Here is a 16276-nt window from a genome sequence, read left to right as displayed (position 1 = left end):
TATATATACATATATATATTATTATGTATATATGATATATATATATAATACAAATATATATATATATATATATATATATATATATATATATATATATATATATATATATATATATATATATATATATATATATATATATATATATATATATATATATATATTATTGCTTGACTTCCTTCTCGGGTACATTTCTGCGCCGTCCCAATTTCAACAGATACCCCAAAGCACCGATTGCATGATGGACATCAGAGGGCGTGCGTGTGCAAGGAAGGCAGACGAGGTAGCAAGTTTTGTGCACACAAAAAAAAATAAAGATATTCATTTTTAGCAATCAATACTGACCTGACAGATTAGAAGGACCAACCACTGAGAACAACCGCTTCCAATCCGAACTAACCCAAGTACAGGACTGACTACGATAGTACAATTTGATCTTGTACGGGTTTCCGGATTCCAAGAAACCTCGCAGGAAAGTGACGGAATGTTACCACATGCAAATACCGCTGCTCTTGACAGATTTATTATTTATATTTATGAACGGGCTGATCGCTTAGGCATCTTTTCACCTGCTAAGTGCCCCACCATTATTGGCGGTAGACATACTACTTTAACGTGATAGAGACAGTACTGTCACTATCTCATGAAGTAAAGCCGACCAACGTCACTCAGCGCCGCCTTTCCGCCGCGGCATCGTTCGCTCGTATTAGACTTTTTGGCTTGGGTAATGCCCAGCCCGCTTCTCCAACCTTTCAGTTATGACTGACTACCGAATATTATTAAATGCTACATATACTTCATCGATTCTTATAGCATTCCGAAGGCTAAGCCACGCAGTGAGCAGCACGGCAGTCATTCCCATGCTGCTTCAGTGCGCATGCTTGCCTACGATCGACAAAGGAGAGGCAGTCACATATCACATCCTTAAGTATCCGTGTTTTTTTTTTCTCTTGCTTTAGAAGTGTACAAAAGAGGCATTCTTCTGTGTTCGCGTATTCACCCCTGCAGCCAAACCCGAATCACCTTAAGAGAAACTTCACTGCCGAGGTACACCCATGCCCACAAAATACTTGATGAGGTGAATGCAACATTCGTGCATGTGACAATTTCTCAGGTGGGCGCGGATATTCATATCGAGGCTCCTTTGGCTTTTCTGCCACACGGAGACTGTATACAGAGGCTTGCACTTTTGCTCACAACGGATGTGATTGCTGGGAAATGTGTTAGCTTCAGGAAACTTGTCTGTCAATTCCTCGCAATCACTTCCAGACACGTTCAAACCAACGTTCTGCAAATGAATGGTTTCCTTCAAGCGTTTGTTGTCGAGGCTTGCCTCGTAATGCTAGAGCATCATGACTTGACGTAATGATCGCCTCTGTCCTAGTGTGCAAACATTTATCCCGAGACGGGCAGGCCGAAACATGGTCTTGTGTGCGTCTTGTAGTTTTGGCAACGCACTTTAGCACCTTATATTACAGTGTGCCGCTAGCAGTGAGCAGCGCACGTCGCTACTAAGACACGGCATTCTGCTTGACTGGCGGTGCACGACCCTAGGTGATCGCCTTTAACCGAGTCATTATGCTTCTCTGTGCTCCCAGGCTCATCCCGCCCTGCCTACTTTCCAACAAGCAACCCACTTGGCTTCCCGGTTATACAGTATATATTTCCGAGGGCCGAAAGAACGTTTCAATAATTTTTTTCCAAATGCTTATGCTTCTTTGCAACTATGACGACGTGCGTTTCTGTCTGTTCCTAGCTGTCTGGACTGTTCCTACTGGCTCACTCAATCCTTTTTCGTTGCTTCGCATTAACCTTTTTTTTTACCATTCAGCTTTTTCTTTCTTTCATCTTCAATTCACTTCTGGTTGTCTTCAACTTCTTTTTCTATACCCATCTTGTAGAGAGTAGGCAGGTGGTGTGCCCTAGTCTGTGGCACTGGCTGTCTGCTCACTCTCTGTTCCCTACTTTTTATTAGTATACGTGTGCATAAATATCAAATAATACACATAATTTCCAAATTCAACAAGTTTGGTTCAGACAGACATGGTACTTGCGCGTTCTTTCCGGCCCTAATAATCGCGGCATTCACAATTACTCTGGTGTGTCTTTGTAGCTGTGTAGGCGCTTCGGCATTATTCTACCTCCATGGAAGACCCTCGCCGAAAACTTGTGTTATTGTTAGGTGCAAAGCAACAAATGCAAATGCTCAAAACACTACTCCACAGGAAATGTTGCTCAACGTAGAGCTGTAAAGCAAGCTGGTGGCGCCAAATGTCCCCCGTTTCTTGGCACACAAAGCATTGCGAAGATCCAGTGACGCACATTATATTTTAGTGAGTTACACCCGCAGGGAATGTAATGTTACAATTCGAAAGAATGGTCTGGCCGGTTCACCTTCCGTCAATCAAATGGGCGCAAAAGCAATTCGGCACGTGAAGCCTTGTGCGACTGTGCGCCGCAGCAGAAATCGAAATGAACACTTACGTCTATGTATACGTGCACACCCTCCTCGTTTCTCGCTTCAGTAATTTCTGCCAGAGCACCTGTGCCATACGGCGTTCCGGGTAACTTCATTCTCCTTGGCGTTTATTCAAACGTGCTAAATTAAAACGATTTTGGAGGCCAGTACTAGAGCAATGGGGGTCTACGTCCCTAATGCTAGCGTAGTATGTTGGATCTGTTAGCGCAGCTCCGGCAAGAGTTTTCCTCACGGGAAAGCGTATGAAAGCAGAGCGCGAGAGCGAAGACGGTAGTGTAGTGCACAGCGCAACCGCGTACTGAAGGATATATAGGCGGGCTCTCGAACATTCTGGAAAGGGCGATTTCTTTTTTTTTTCGCCGTAAAAGCAACGCACTTCCGGGCATTGTGTGACGACTCATTGATTGGCTAGGATTAACTGAGGGCCTCAGTCGTATGATTCAACAGCTGAATATAGCGTGCATGCAAGGAAGCTTCTGAAGCCCAAAAAAAACACTATCGAATTAAATATATTAGTAGTTGCGAATGATTATTTTATGAATAATTTGGAAAGATGGTGAACTGAAACTAACACACCGGCCCGGCCAATTCAAAATTTATTTCTTGAATGTTATGAGGTCCTCGACTATCTATATATGCGGCAAAAAACAAAAAGAAAATTTATCTCCGCGACGTCATTTATTTTCAAATAAAGACAACACTTGCAGGCGTTTCAGATTTTCTAGAAATGTACTTGACGGAAATATTTCCCAGGGGATATACTAAAGGTGAATTTTTCTCTATAGAGCCTTCTTGCAGTAATTATGCCTTCTTGCCTCCAGTTACCGTTTCTGTCGATTCACGCTGTTATAAAGATCGAAAGCCGTTAGCAAACCTAGTGTATTGCGGTGTTATTATCGGAGGTCACAGTCTAATAAAGAAAGCGCACATACTATGCCCTGCAGCCTCCTTTACTGGCCTCCGCAAGCGTGATCTGCTTTTTCATTTGATAGATGATGCCCGAAATTTAGCTTCAATGACGCGGTTCCAAATGCTAAATGGACTCCAACGCACGCGGTTAGCCAAATTATACCTTTTTGGATCGATTTCCCAGTGCGATCTGTTACTGCGGCATGGATTTCCGCACCTATTATTTGATATTTCCAAATATCTCATGTGATTATTAAATATTTCTTTGAACTCAAATAGAAACATTTATTATTTGTGTCTTTTCTGCCGAGGAACCTTGTAGAAATTGACTGCACAAGCTTTTCACTGCGCAAAAGCTATACTGTGGACTTAATGTGCTGGCGTTGTTTCTAAGTAATATGGCCATGTAGGACCTTCATGACCTATACACATGAGCTCAACGACATTGCCATTTTCCATTCTGTCAATATCAAAAGACAGAAGAAATGGATGAGGCTGCATGCTGCTCGCTCATGTTCAGCATATCCTTGACTTGGCTGTGATGCCCCACCAGAAGGCTGGGCAACACATCATGGTTGCTTGGTGTAAATCAAGACCGCTGACAAGGATGCACGAATAGGACGCACACGGACTGATAGAGTGATGCGTGGACAGATTCTGTAGACGTTAAAGTTGCCCCTCTTGCGCTGGCTTGGTGGCGGGTGCCGCGTCTCTTTTCTTCAGCTTTCAGCTCATACGTTACCCGTGCTAACGAAGCACCAAACTTGGAGCCCAAATGAGGTTTATTGCAACGGAATGCGGGCGACGGTAGTTGGCGCAGAAACGAATGAAGCCATTCTTTTTCGAAACAAGAACGATGGTGACAGCCAAGCACTGGACAGCGCCGCGCTTCAGCTTCTCAGCAACTTGATTATCAACCACACCTCGTTCTGAGGTACGCTAAGGACGTTGTAGCTTCCCTAGCATGTTTCATGAGAAACTGTCGATGTGTGACCCTTACTACAACTATCGCTGTCGAAGGAAGCGGGAAACTTTTGAAGGAGGTCGACAAGCTGGCTCTAGAACACATGCTTGGCCGCCGATGCAGTGATGTGAAGCGTCGAGAAGCGACTGGTCTATCACAATTAGGTGCGCCAATGTCCGCAGAAGTTGAAGCGGCAGCAACGTCCGGGATGTAAAGGCTGTCGATGCGCTGATAGGCGACCGATGATAGCACAATGACATCCAAATTAGCTGCTTACCAGAATCTTCGTCAGTTCGGCGTGACATGTATGGTAAGCAAAGAGCTGCACAGAACACTTGCGGTGAATAGACTCGTCGGAGCGCGTAAAGAGGACGGTACCATCAGAAATCGCGGTACATGACGCCGGACGTGAAAGCACGAAAGAATGGCGGTATCATCAGACACAAGCACTGTGTTTATCACAAAGAGGACGCGTGTTCTTGCAGCAAAGACGTCGCGAAGCGTTCTTTTAAGATGCATTATGACATACAAAAAATGCTACGTATTATCTTCTAATAGCGTGCGCGGAAACAGCTCTCTAGTTCTCATAATATTTAATTTTTCTCGAGACGCGTTGACATCCCTAATTTTTTGGCCTGCATTTTCATTCTATATATCACTAATATTGGCCTAGGAGCCAGCACTTACGATGTAGTTGTATGCAGACTTGTGCTCGTTGCAGGAAAGAAACACATGATCACCAGTGAAGTAAATATACTGAAACTGGTCACGTTGACCTATTTCTAGCCCACAGAAGTAATTTAGGAATTATTAAAATGTGATCGATAGCTTGTACGTTATACCTTCCTCCTAACTACGATTAACGCTGAACAAAAAGTCCTAAATCGAACTATCAGGTGTGTCATTCCTTCTCCTTGCCCTGCAACTCTTTGCACACTGTCTGTTTAAGGAACGTTTGCTCTTCAAAATTTCAGTCGGTCACCTTTGCTCATTCTCTTGGCGAGATACGTCTGTAGCGAAACCAAACTCGCTCCACGTGTGCGCTGGAGAGAATGACCCTGTTGCGACACACGAAAACGTTACGCAGCAGATTGTGCTGAATCAGTGCGCGATGCTCGCGTCTGGTTCCCTCGCAGAGCGTGCGCTGGCTCGAACAGGGGGCTCCCGGTGTTGGGCGAAAGAAAAGCTGCAGAAATCGTCCTTAGATCAACTCTTGGCATCAACGTTGCCATCGGTAGCGCTATCGATACAAAGCAGCGCCGCGCAGAGTAGTCGAGCATCATCAGGCGGAGGGATAAAAAGAAATATCCAGCGCACGTGCTTACCTGTCTGAATGCCTGTAGGGGACAATTTGCTCCTTGGAACGACCGACGGCTTTGTGCTGTAGTTCCTTCCACATTCAAGCGCTCAAATCTGCATAAGCTGTTTCTGCTTTTCAAGTCAATAAAGTACATGGTTACATGTAATGAGTTCTAAAACAAAAGGTTTTCTAACTTAGTGTTCCTGAGTAAAAAACAAGCAATTGAATATTAAGAAATGTAGCGTAAAATATAAATTATTACAAGTAGGTATTTACAAATAATTGCGGACGTAAAGGCCTGGTTGGATGGGGGTGCGCTAATATTGATTGATTCAAGAATAGTGTGTAATTGGAAAACCAAACTCCAAAAAAATAGTCAGACGACTAAACCTCTAGTTGAAGTCAATCAAAGAGAATCTATCTGGGCCTATTTCAGGTGAGAATGGGGTCGAACTAATGCGCAGGGCAATGTATTGCGTCGGCCCTCGCTTGAGGGTAGTAGGAGCAGCGTCTGGCTGCTTAATTTTTTTCGGCAGCACAATAAGCGGCATTTTGACCGCGCCTACCCAAAGCAACTGGCCCCATTTTTGCACGGTACTATCTTCTAGACTGACTGTCGAAAAACACTGGACACACGATGTGGAGAAGTGGTCGTTACTTGGCCGATCCGTAAGTGACCGATCCTTGCCTTGTGATCTGCCAATGGCAACAAGACGAAGGCCGCAAATATATATATATATATATATATATATATATATATATATATATATATATATATATATATATGTCATGAAAGTGTGGCAGTAAACCAAACGCATCGACTATCATCAGAAAACAGCGGCGGAGGATTCCATCTTTGAGTCCTATCAAAGCACGCATGTTCTAGGATTTATGGCCTCAAATCCACACGCTAGCGTGCGGAACGTGGCCGTCCAGGTACCACTTTTCAAGGCATCAGTTTCGAGGAGTCTAAATGACGCCCTTGCAGCCGTAGCACCTAAACCAGCACCAATGCTTAGAAGACAGGGTCCGGTAGAATCGTCTAGATTTCTCGAATTGGGTCCTCACAAAAGCCGATGAGTCACCGGACCTTTTGAGCAACATCATGTGCACTAATGAAGCCAATTTTTGTAGAAACGCTTAGGTAAATTTGCATAATGCACACTATTGGAGGGACTCCAATCCACATTTGGAAAGGCGCAATCGGCACCACTACCAGTGGTCGTTCAATGTGGGGTTCACAATTTACGCCGGTGCTATAATCTGTCCCATTTCCTTCAATCCACTGTCCCATCTGCTGTCCCATCTATGATCTTCTTCGATCTGTCTCATCTAAAAATCCGCTGTCCAGTCCGTGTTCGAAGAGCACGGACTGAACAGCGTTACGGGAACGAAATCCTTGAAGGAGTGGTGGATGAGTTTCTCAGCGAAGTCTCGCTGTGAAGTCTGCTTTCTCTGGTATCAGCAAGATGGGGTAATCGCACACAGCAGCAGCCGAGGATGTAACTGGCGGGATGTGACCTTTCATGCCCCATAGATTGGAGGGCACGAGCCTATAAATTGACCGGCTAGGTCACCTGACCTCTCTCCACTCGATTTCTTTCTTTGGGTTCATGTGAAAAATTGGCCCTAGATGGTCGAGACGGACGTCAGATTAGTTCAAGACAAGGATGACAATTGTCTGCCGCAGAATTCTGGCGTCTGTCATCAAGAAAGCCACTGAAGATGTGATAAAACAGATATACTACTGCGCAGCTCCAAAATGAGACCCATTCGAACACGTTCTCTAGGCTAGTGTTCAACGGAGCTTACGAATTCGTAGATAATAAGGGCACACTGAAATCTGATGTGCTTTCTTTTTGGTTGTAGATTTTTCTTTTGCTTTTTTTTTTAAGCAGACGTCCTGACTGCCAATAGGGCTCATTTAAAAGTGGTATATTTAGTTTCTTGAACGCGTCAATTTGCCTTTTCTCTACACGTTGGTCGGTGCCCGGTCTGTTTATAAAGCTTATATTTTTTGACACGAACCTGCATTCGCAGCACGTAGACACTGTTATGAAAAATAAAACAGTCGCTTTAACTGGGCTTTGATCAGAAGCAAGTTTCTGGCGCGAAATAACGCTTCGCGTGCATCTTTCATTGCAGAGTGAGCAAAGCCGGGATTTCGAAACATGCTATACCTATTACATTGTTTTTCGCATTTGGTTCGTGGTCAGAGCGGCACTTCGGCCGCGTTATCATGGGGCTTTTGTTATCACTGTAATCAGTCGGCATTGATAGACGGATAAAAGTGTGACGCAGAAAGGAGAGGGCCAAATAGCTGTGAAGCCATGAAACCAGTTGATGGTGGTCCTTCCACATCATTATTAAGGTGATGCGCTGTCTCCTCGAGTTTGCAACAGGCAATAATTAATTAATTAATGGGGTTTTACGTGCCAAAACCACTTTCTGGTTATGAGGCACGCCGTAGTGGAGGAATCCCGAGACGACACATGCCGTGCCAATGCAGACCTATATTTCGACGGTATACCTGCTCCCTACTTTTGATTTGTATTCTTTTTATGTCAGCTTACTTCAGCTTTTTCTTTCTTTCTACAATTGGCTTTTTCTCAAATTACACTTTGCGTTTCTACGCCTCTCCATTTATTTTCGATTGGCTTAAACCTGCTGTACCTCAGTGGTGCGGGTTTCCTTCCTTTGAATTTAGGTTGTTTTTGTAATTTCAGGGGTTCAAAAATACGCCGAAGTGAAGGACTCCAGAAATTTTGACCATCTGGGATTCTTTAACGTGCACCTAAATCTAAGTACATGGGTGCTTTCACATTTCGCCCCCATCGGCATGCGGCCGCCGTGGCCAGGATTCGATCCCGCGACCTCGTGCTCAGCAGCCTAGCACCATTGCGAGAGGCAGTGCAGTTGCTTTCAATCAGCTTATTGGACAAGGTTAGTGCAATATGGTGCGGGGGGGAGCGCACTCACGTTATATTTTTCATACTTCTTGAGGTTCCTTTGCCAGTCGGACAAAATGTATGCAATTAGTACGTCGCTGAAAACACCGCACTTAGATGTCATTTTGGGGTGCCTATAAATGATTCATTGACACTTACTTTGAAACTATGGACAGTACTTCTCCAATTGGATAATTACATTTAATTACTGAAATAAATCTCAGTAAGATAAGAAATACTGGCTGCCACTTCACTGTGCTGGAAAAAAATATGCGCTAGGTTTTCTTTGAATGACGCAACTGTTCATTTTTTTTTAAATCTTGGTGCATGATAGTTGAGGAACACTGCATAATTCAATCCTTAACCGAAATGAGGCCAAGACGTATTCACTCGAAATTACAAGCTACAAACACCCCTTGAAGCAGTGGCGGTTCGTGCTGTTCTCCTAAACCAGCTTATCACTGTGTGCTCGCTCTACATACTCCCACATTACAAATTAGCTAAACATGAATTTCAGTCCTTCATAGATGCATTGCCAGAACCTCATATTGTTCTTGGCGATTTCAATGCACGCAACTACCTGTGGGACGACCCTCGTATAGATGCGCGAGGACGACTTGTCGAACAATTCCTTTTCTCTTCTGGTGCGTGCATTCTGAATAAGAAAGAACCCACATACTACTGTGTTGCCAACAAAACCTTTTCTTCAATAGATCTCAGTATAGTTTCTCCGTCTATACTGGCCGAACTCGAATGTGAAGTTGCAAGCAATCCTTACGGGAGCGACCACTTCCCCATACTGATAAGAGCACCTAAAGAAAACGAATATCTACCACAGGCTCCTAAGTAGAAATTGATACAGCGGACTGGAAGAAATTCCTAACTCTCAGTAGTATTTCATGGGATGACATGTCCTCGTTAGGAATTGATGCGGCTGTGGAATATTTTACAGCCTTCATAATAGATGCCGCAACTAAATGTATATCACAAGTAAATGGATTGGCATGTAAACGGCGTGTCCCGTGGTGGAACGACGATTGTAGGATCGCTCGTAAGAAACCAAACAAAGCGTGGGGGTTGCTACGCGCCTCCCCCACTGCGGAGAATCTTATCAATTTAAAAAAAGTAAAATCCCAAGGCAGGCGAACCCGCCGACAGGCCAGAAGAGAGAGTTCGCACAAGTTTTTATCCGGTATCAACTCCTATACAGATGAGGCCAAAGCATGGAACAGGGTTAATAGGATTAGAGGGCGGCAAACATATTTACTCCCTCTGGTAAACACACAGGGCGATACACTGCAAGACCAGGCAGACTCACTTGGTGAGTATTTTGAGAACGTGTCAAGTTCAACAAGTTATTCGCAATCCTTCCTGAAATATAAACAAATAGAAGAATGCAAGCCACTGATCATAAAATGTCGACAGAATGAGCCTTACAACCGTCCTTTTGGTATTGCCGAACTGAGAGCTACCTTGAGCGCATGCGGGAGCTCCGCACCGGGATCTGATCGAGTCATGTATGAAATGCTTAAAAACTTACACAATGATACGCAAGTTGCACTACTCACACTTTTCAACACCATCTGGGATGCAGGGTACCTTCCAACCGCGTGGAAGGAAGCCATTGTAGTCCCTGTTTTGAAACAAGGCAAAGACCCCTCCTCGGTGGCAAGTTACCGGGCGATAGCCCTCACAAGTTGCATTTGTAAGGTACTCAAAAAATGATAAATCGGCGGCTCATGCATTTATTTGAACAGAGCAAAATGTTTGATCCTTATCAGTGCGGCTTCCGAGAAGGGCGCTCCACAACTGACCATCTTGTACGTGTAGAAGCAAATATCCGGGACGCACTTGTACACAAGGAGCTTTTGTTATCCATATTCCTCGATATGGAGAAGGCGTACGATACAACGTGGCGTTACGGAATCTTAAGAGACTTGTCAGAAAATGGCAGCCATGGGAATATGATAAACCTAATAGAAAGCTATCTGTCCGATCGTACCTTCCGGGTAAAAGTGATCAATGAACTTTAACGCCCATTTACGCAAGAAACGGGTGTTCACCAAGGAGGCATGCTCAGCTGCACGCTCTTCATCGTGAAGATGAACACGCTTCGTGCTTCATTACCACCGGCCATCTTTTACTCTGTCTGCGTGGACGACATTCAGATAGCTTTCAAATCCTGTAACCTCGCAGTATGCGAGAGACAGGTACAGCGTGGCGTGAACAAAGTCTCAATGTGGGCAGACATGAATGAATTTAAGATCAATCCTAAAAAAAGCTCTTGCCTTCTTTTTACAAGAAAGAGAGGAATGATCCCAGATCCTTGCTTAGAACTGGGTGGACAACAAATACCTGTAAACAAAGAGCACAAATTTCTAGGTGTTATACTTGACTACAGACTCGCTTTCGTCCCCCACATTAAACATCTTAAAGAAAAATGTCTAAAAACGATGAACATAATGAAACTTCTATCCCAGACTACATGGGGTAGTGACAGGAAGTGTTTATCGAAACTCTATAAAAGCCTCATTCGTTCACGACTAGACTGTGGTGCCGTCATTTATCACTCTGCCGCCTCGAGCGCGCTAAATATGCTAGACCCAGTCCACCAATTAGGGATCTGACTGTCCACTGGTGCTTTCAGAACGAGTCTCATACAAAGCTTATATGCAGAATCGAATGAGTGGTCACTTCATCTCCAGAGAACATACATCAGCAAAACATATTTTCTGAAAGTCCACTCTAATCCTCAACATCCGTGTTATACTACCGTTAACGAAATGACATATGCTATACTCTTTCATAATCGTCCCTCCGTATGACAGCCCTTCTCACTACGTGTGAGGGAGCTTACAAGCTCTGCAGGTTGAAATGAAAAGATGAAAAGATGAAAAGATGAAAGATTGAAAAGATGAAATGCAGGTTCCACTCCTCGAGCTTCGCCTAATGCATCCAGCCAAGCTGCTACCTCCTTGGGAGTGGCAGCTGATACAATCCGATATATCTTTCATGCAAGTTACAAAATACGCTCCAAAGATTGAAATCCAAATGCAATTCCTGGAACTCCAGCACAAATACTCCTGCACGGAGTTCTACACAGACGCACCGAAGTCACACGACGGGGTGTCCTATGCAGCCGTCGGTCCATCCTTCTCGGAATCCGACGTACTGCATCCGGAAACTAGTTTCATTACGGCTGAGGCCTACGCACTGCTGTCGGCCGTAAAACATATAAATAAATCACAACTCCAGAAATTAGATATATATACGGGCTCCCTCAGTGTTGTGAAGGCCTTGATGTCTTTCTGTAATCACAAAAATCCAGTATCTAATGAACTCTACTCCGCACTGTGTAAAGCATATATATCTAACCATCATGTGATTATATGCTGGGTGCCTGGACATGGGGGCATTCAGGGAAACGTTCTAGCCGACCACATGGCCACATCAACTTCATTTCATGCAGTTAATCCTACTGCTTCGGTCCCTGTCACAGACCTGAAGCCTTTCTTAAGAAGGAAACTACGAAACCACTGGCAACGCATGTGGGACGAAGAAATAAATAATAAACTGCATGTAATAAAGCCACAATTATGTTTCTGCCCTCCTGTAACAAAATCCCGCCGGACAGATGTCCTATTCTGCCGTCTAAGAATGAGACGCACTTTTGGCACACATAACTTTTTACTCACGGGAAACGAACCTCCAACCTGTGGTAGATGGGGGGAGAGGCTGACCGTCCTCGACGTCCTACTGGAGTGTCGGGAAGCTGAATCTGAAAGAAAGAAACATTTTCTCTTAGCATATCGGCAGCACATCCCCCTTCATCCTGTTGTATTACTTGGTCCGGAACCACTCTTTGACACCAACGCCGTCCTAGGTTTTTTGAAAGATGTTGTGTTGCATTTCATTAGCCCCACACGTTCGTGGCGCTTCCTCTCTTCATAGGATGCCACTGTGATAATTATTTTGAATAGCACATGCCTCTAGGACCTTGTGGTTCAAGGGCTCTGGCGAGGCAGTAGTGCTGTAAGCAATTTAACATCTCCCATATTTTATACAATGCATCATTCTTCTACGATGAATTTTAATGTTCATAGTATTCGTCATTAGTCATCGCCATAATTTTATAGCACGTACATGTTACGCACTTTATAGCGACTATTTTTAGGCCACTTTACAGCCAAGTCACATCTTCCATAATACATCGTTAACACTACCACTTGTCATGGCGCTCTTTGGCCAAACTGTTCCTTGCGCCATAAAACACCACACATCATCATTATCAACCTTCGGCTTTGCCTCTCCAGGTCAGTGAGCATGCATTGCAGTTGGTCCCCTGAGCTACTAAGCAAGGCAATATCATCAGCGAATCTCACGTTACTAAGGTATTCTCCATAAACTCTTATCCCCAATTCTTCCCAGTCCAGGTCTCTGAATACCTACTGTAAACACGCTGTGAATAGCATTGGAGAGATCGTATGTCCCTGCCTGACGCCTCTCTTTATTGGGATTTTGTTGCTTTCTTTATGGAGGACTACGGTGGCTGTGGAGCCGCTATAGATATCTTTCAGTATTTTTACAGACAGCTCGTCTACACCCTGATTCCGCAATGCCTCCATGACTGCTGAGGTTTCAACTGAATCAAACGCTTTGTCATTATCAATGAAAGCTATATATAAAGGTTGGTTATATTGCGCACATTTTTCTATCACCTGATTGATAGTGTTAATATGGTCTATTGTTGAGTAGCCTTTACGGAATCCTGTCTGGTGCTTTGATTGACAGGTGTCTAAGGCGTTCCTGATTCTATTTGCAATTAGCTTAGTAAATACTTTTTAGGCAACGGACAGTAAGCTGATCGGTCTATAATTTTGCAAGTCTTTGGCGTCCCCTTTCTTATGGATTAGGATTATGTTAGCGTTTTTCCAAGATTCCGGTACGCTCGAAGTCATGAGACATTGCGCATACAGTTTCTCTAGAACAATCGGCCCACCATCCTTCAACAAATCTGCTGTTACTTGATCCTCCCCAGCTGCCTTCCGCCTTTGCATAGCTCCGAAGGCTTTCTTTACTTCCTCCGGCGTTACCTGTGGGATTTCGAATTCCTCTGGACTAACTTCTCTTCAATTATCGTCGAGGGTGCCACTGGTACTGTATAAATCTCCATAGAACTCCTCAGCCACTTGAACTATCTCATCCAGTATTAGTGATACCCAAGTATGCGACAATTACACGATGCATGGTTACAACACCGAGAGAACTCAGACCGCGAAATTAAACTGTCTCCTACTATGAGCTCTTCTTTTTACCATATTGCTACGCATGAAGAATACGAAGACCAGTGAACGTGCTTGCGGTCCCGAGTGGAGGAAGAAAGAAGAGGGCGACGCTCGGTTGATTACCCAGCTGGCCGCTCTTGCGCTCACCTTCGCGACCTAAAGTAAACGGTCCCCTTCATCTGTAAGGGTTATAAACGGTCTCGTTCGCGCGTAACAAAGTGGTGGAGGTGCGGGGTTGCTCTCACAACAACGGAACCGTCACTGCCGCAGCTTCGTCGAAGCCGTCGACTTGCCGGCCTCCCGCCATCAGCCGCGACCGTCTTCGGAATGCCAGAAGAAGTAGCCGCTCCGATGGCAGCGCCTAGCAGTCCACTGCCATACTACCGAGTTCCACCCACCTTCACAGGCAAAGCGGGGGAAGATGCCGACGAGTGGCTCGTCCACTACAAACGAGTGAGCAAGTCCAACGGGTGGGATGCAACCGCTCAGCTCACCAATGTGGTATTCTCCCTGACCGATACCGCCCTCGTGTGGTACGAGAACCACGAGGACGCGCTTACGACGTGGGAACATTTTGTTAACGAGTTAAAGGCGTGTTTTGGGGACTCACTCGCCAAAAAGAAGCGTGCGGAGCAGACATTGTCGCAATGGGCGCAGCTACCAGGTGAGACATGCACAACATACATCGAAAAAGTGCTAAAGCTGTGCAAGGTGGTCAGCGCTCGCATGTCGGAAGAAGATAAAGTTGGAAATTTGCTGAAAGGAGTGGCTGAGGATGTGTACAATTTTCTAATTGGAAAGGGGAGCCTCAGTTCTGTGTCCGACGTCTTCTGGCACTGCAGAACTTTTGAAACGCACAAGATGCGTCGGATTGCGCCAAAGTTTGGTCGGTTGGCAAACGTAACAACGGTTGCCAGTGTGGACACGAGTCCTTGCCTCGACCTTCCTTCGACGATCCGACAGATTGTACGCGAGGAGCTTTCCCGCCGCGAAGAGTTGTTGCATTCAACTGCTGACCACCATGGTGTGTACACGTCACGTGAGGCTATGACGGCGCCACATTCGGCCCCTTGGCAACCGATGGTTACCGCAGCGGCCGTAGAGTACAGCGCAGCCCCACAGTCAAGGATGACAACACGCCCGCCGACTCAGCGCTATGACCAACGCGCTCAGCGCACGCCTTCTCGACGCCCGATGTATCGTCGTGACACACGCCACGAACCAACCCACTACACGCGGGAAAATGATAATATCCGCTTGATTGATGAACAGCCAAGGTTTCGACCTCTCCCGGTGTGTTATTCCTGCGGTGTCCCGGGTCATATATCGCGGTTTTGTAACCAGCGTATGACCACGTGGTATGGTCAGCCCTCAGCGTTTTCTCGGCCCTCCGAACGGCCACACGGTGCCCCGTGGCCAGCACACGTATCGTCTGGCGACGAATATTGGCCGAGAAGCTCCCGGAATCGCTCCCCGGCATCTGACAGGAGTTTGACACCCCCACCGCAACGTCGTGCTCCCCGTTCTCCCTCACCGCGGCATCGCACCACGTCCCCTTCGTCACCGTAAAACTAGCTAGCGCGGCGGATGGAGGTGAGGTCGCTGGAGACATGCTACTGGCAGAAATACCTCCTGTGTTGATGCTGAAAAACAAAGTGCGCGTTCTTGTAAATAATGTCCCTGTGATGGCTCTGGTGGACACAGGCGCAACAATTTCTGTTATGAGCGTCTCTTTTAAACACGTGTTAGGGCGAAAGGTTTTATTTAAATGGGACGAAGGTTCAAAGTTCTGTGGAGTGAGTGGCGAGCCGTTGCGACCTATTGGGGTGTGTAGTGCTGACGTGTTTTTGGGAGGCCATGTTATTACGACAGAGTTTATAATAATTCCTCGGTCGACCCGTGATGTTATTCTCGGCATGGATTTCTTGTGGGACTGTGGTGCTACTGTCGACTGCCGCAAGGGGAAAGTATTCACAAGTGGTGCGATTCCATCAGGACTCCTGGAGAACCCTGTAGATCGCGAAACTACAGTGTGTTTGTGGTGATACGGTCATACCTGCATCATCTACCGTTTGCGTTCCCGTTGTCTGTTGCGGCGCCGATTCCGACAGCTTCGAAGCTACCGTAGAACCAATGTACTTTAACTGAGTGAAGAAGAATGTGTTGGTGCCACATAGTGTGGTGTCAATCAAAGGCGGTCGCACTTGCTTATGGACAGTAAACTGTTCTAAGGAGCCCGTTATACTACCAGACGGCATGAAATTAGCCTTCGCCAGGGAACACGCGTCGTTATCAGTGGCTGAACTTACAGATGTGCCGGAAGAACCTGATGGCCAGAGTTCACAAACAGCCCTTATGTCGATGGTAAATAAATCGCTCAGCACGAGTGAACGC

The sequence above is a fragment of the Dermacentor variabilis genome, chromosome 9 (genome assembly GCF_050947875.1).
Source record: "Dermacentor variabilis isolate Ectoservices chromosome 9, ASM5094787v1, whole genome shotgun sequence".
NCBI classification, from domain to species: Eukaryota; Metazoa; Arthropoda; class Arachnida; order Ixodida; family Ixodidae; genus Dermacentor; species Dermacentor variabilis.
This window is presented reverse-complemented; position numbering follows the sequence as displayed.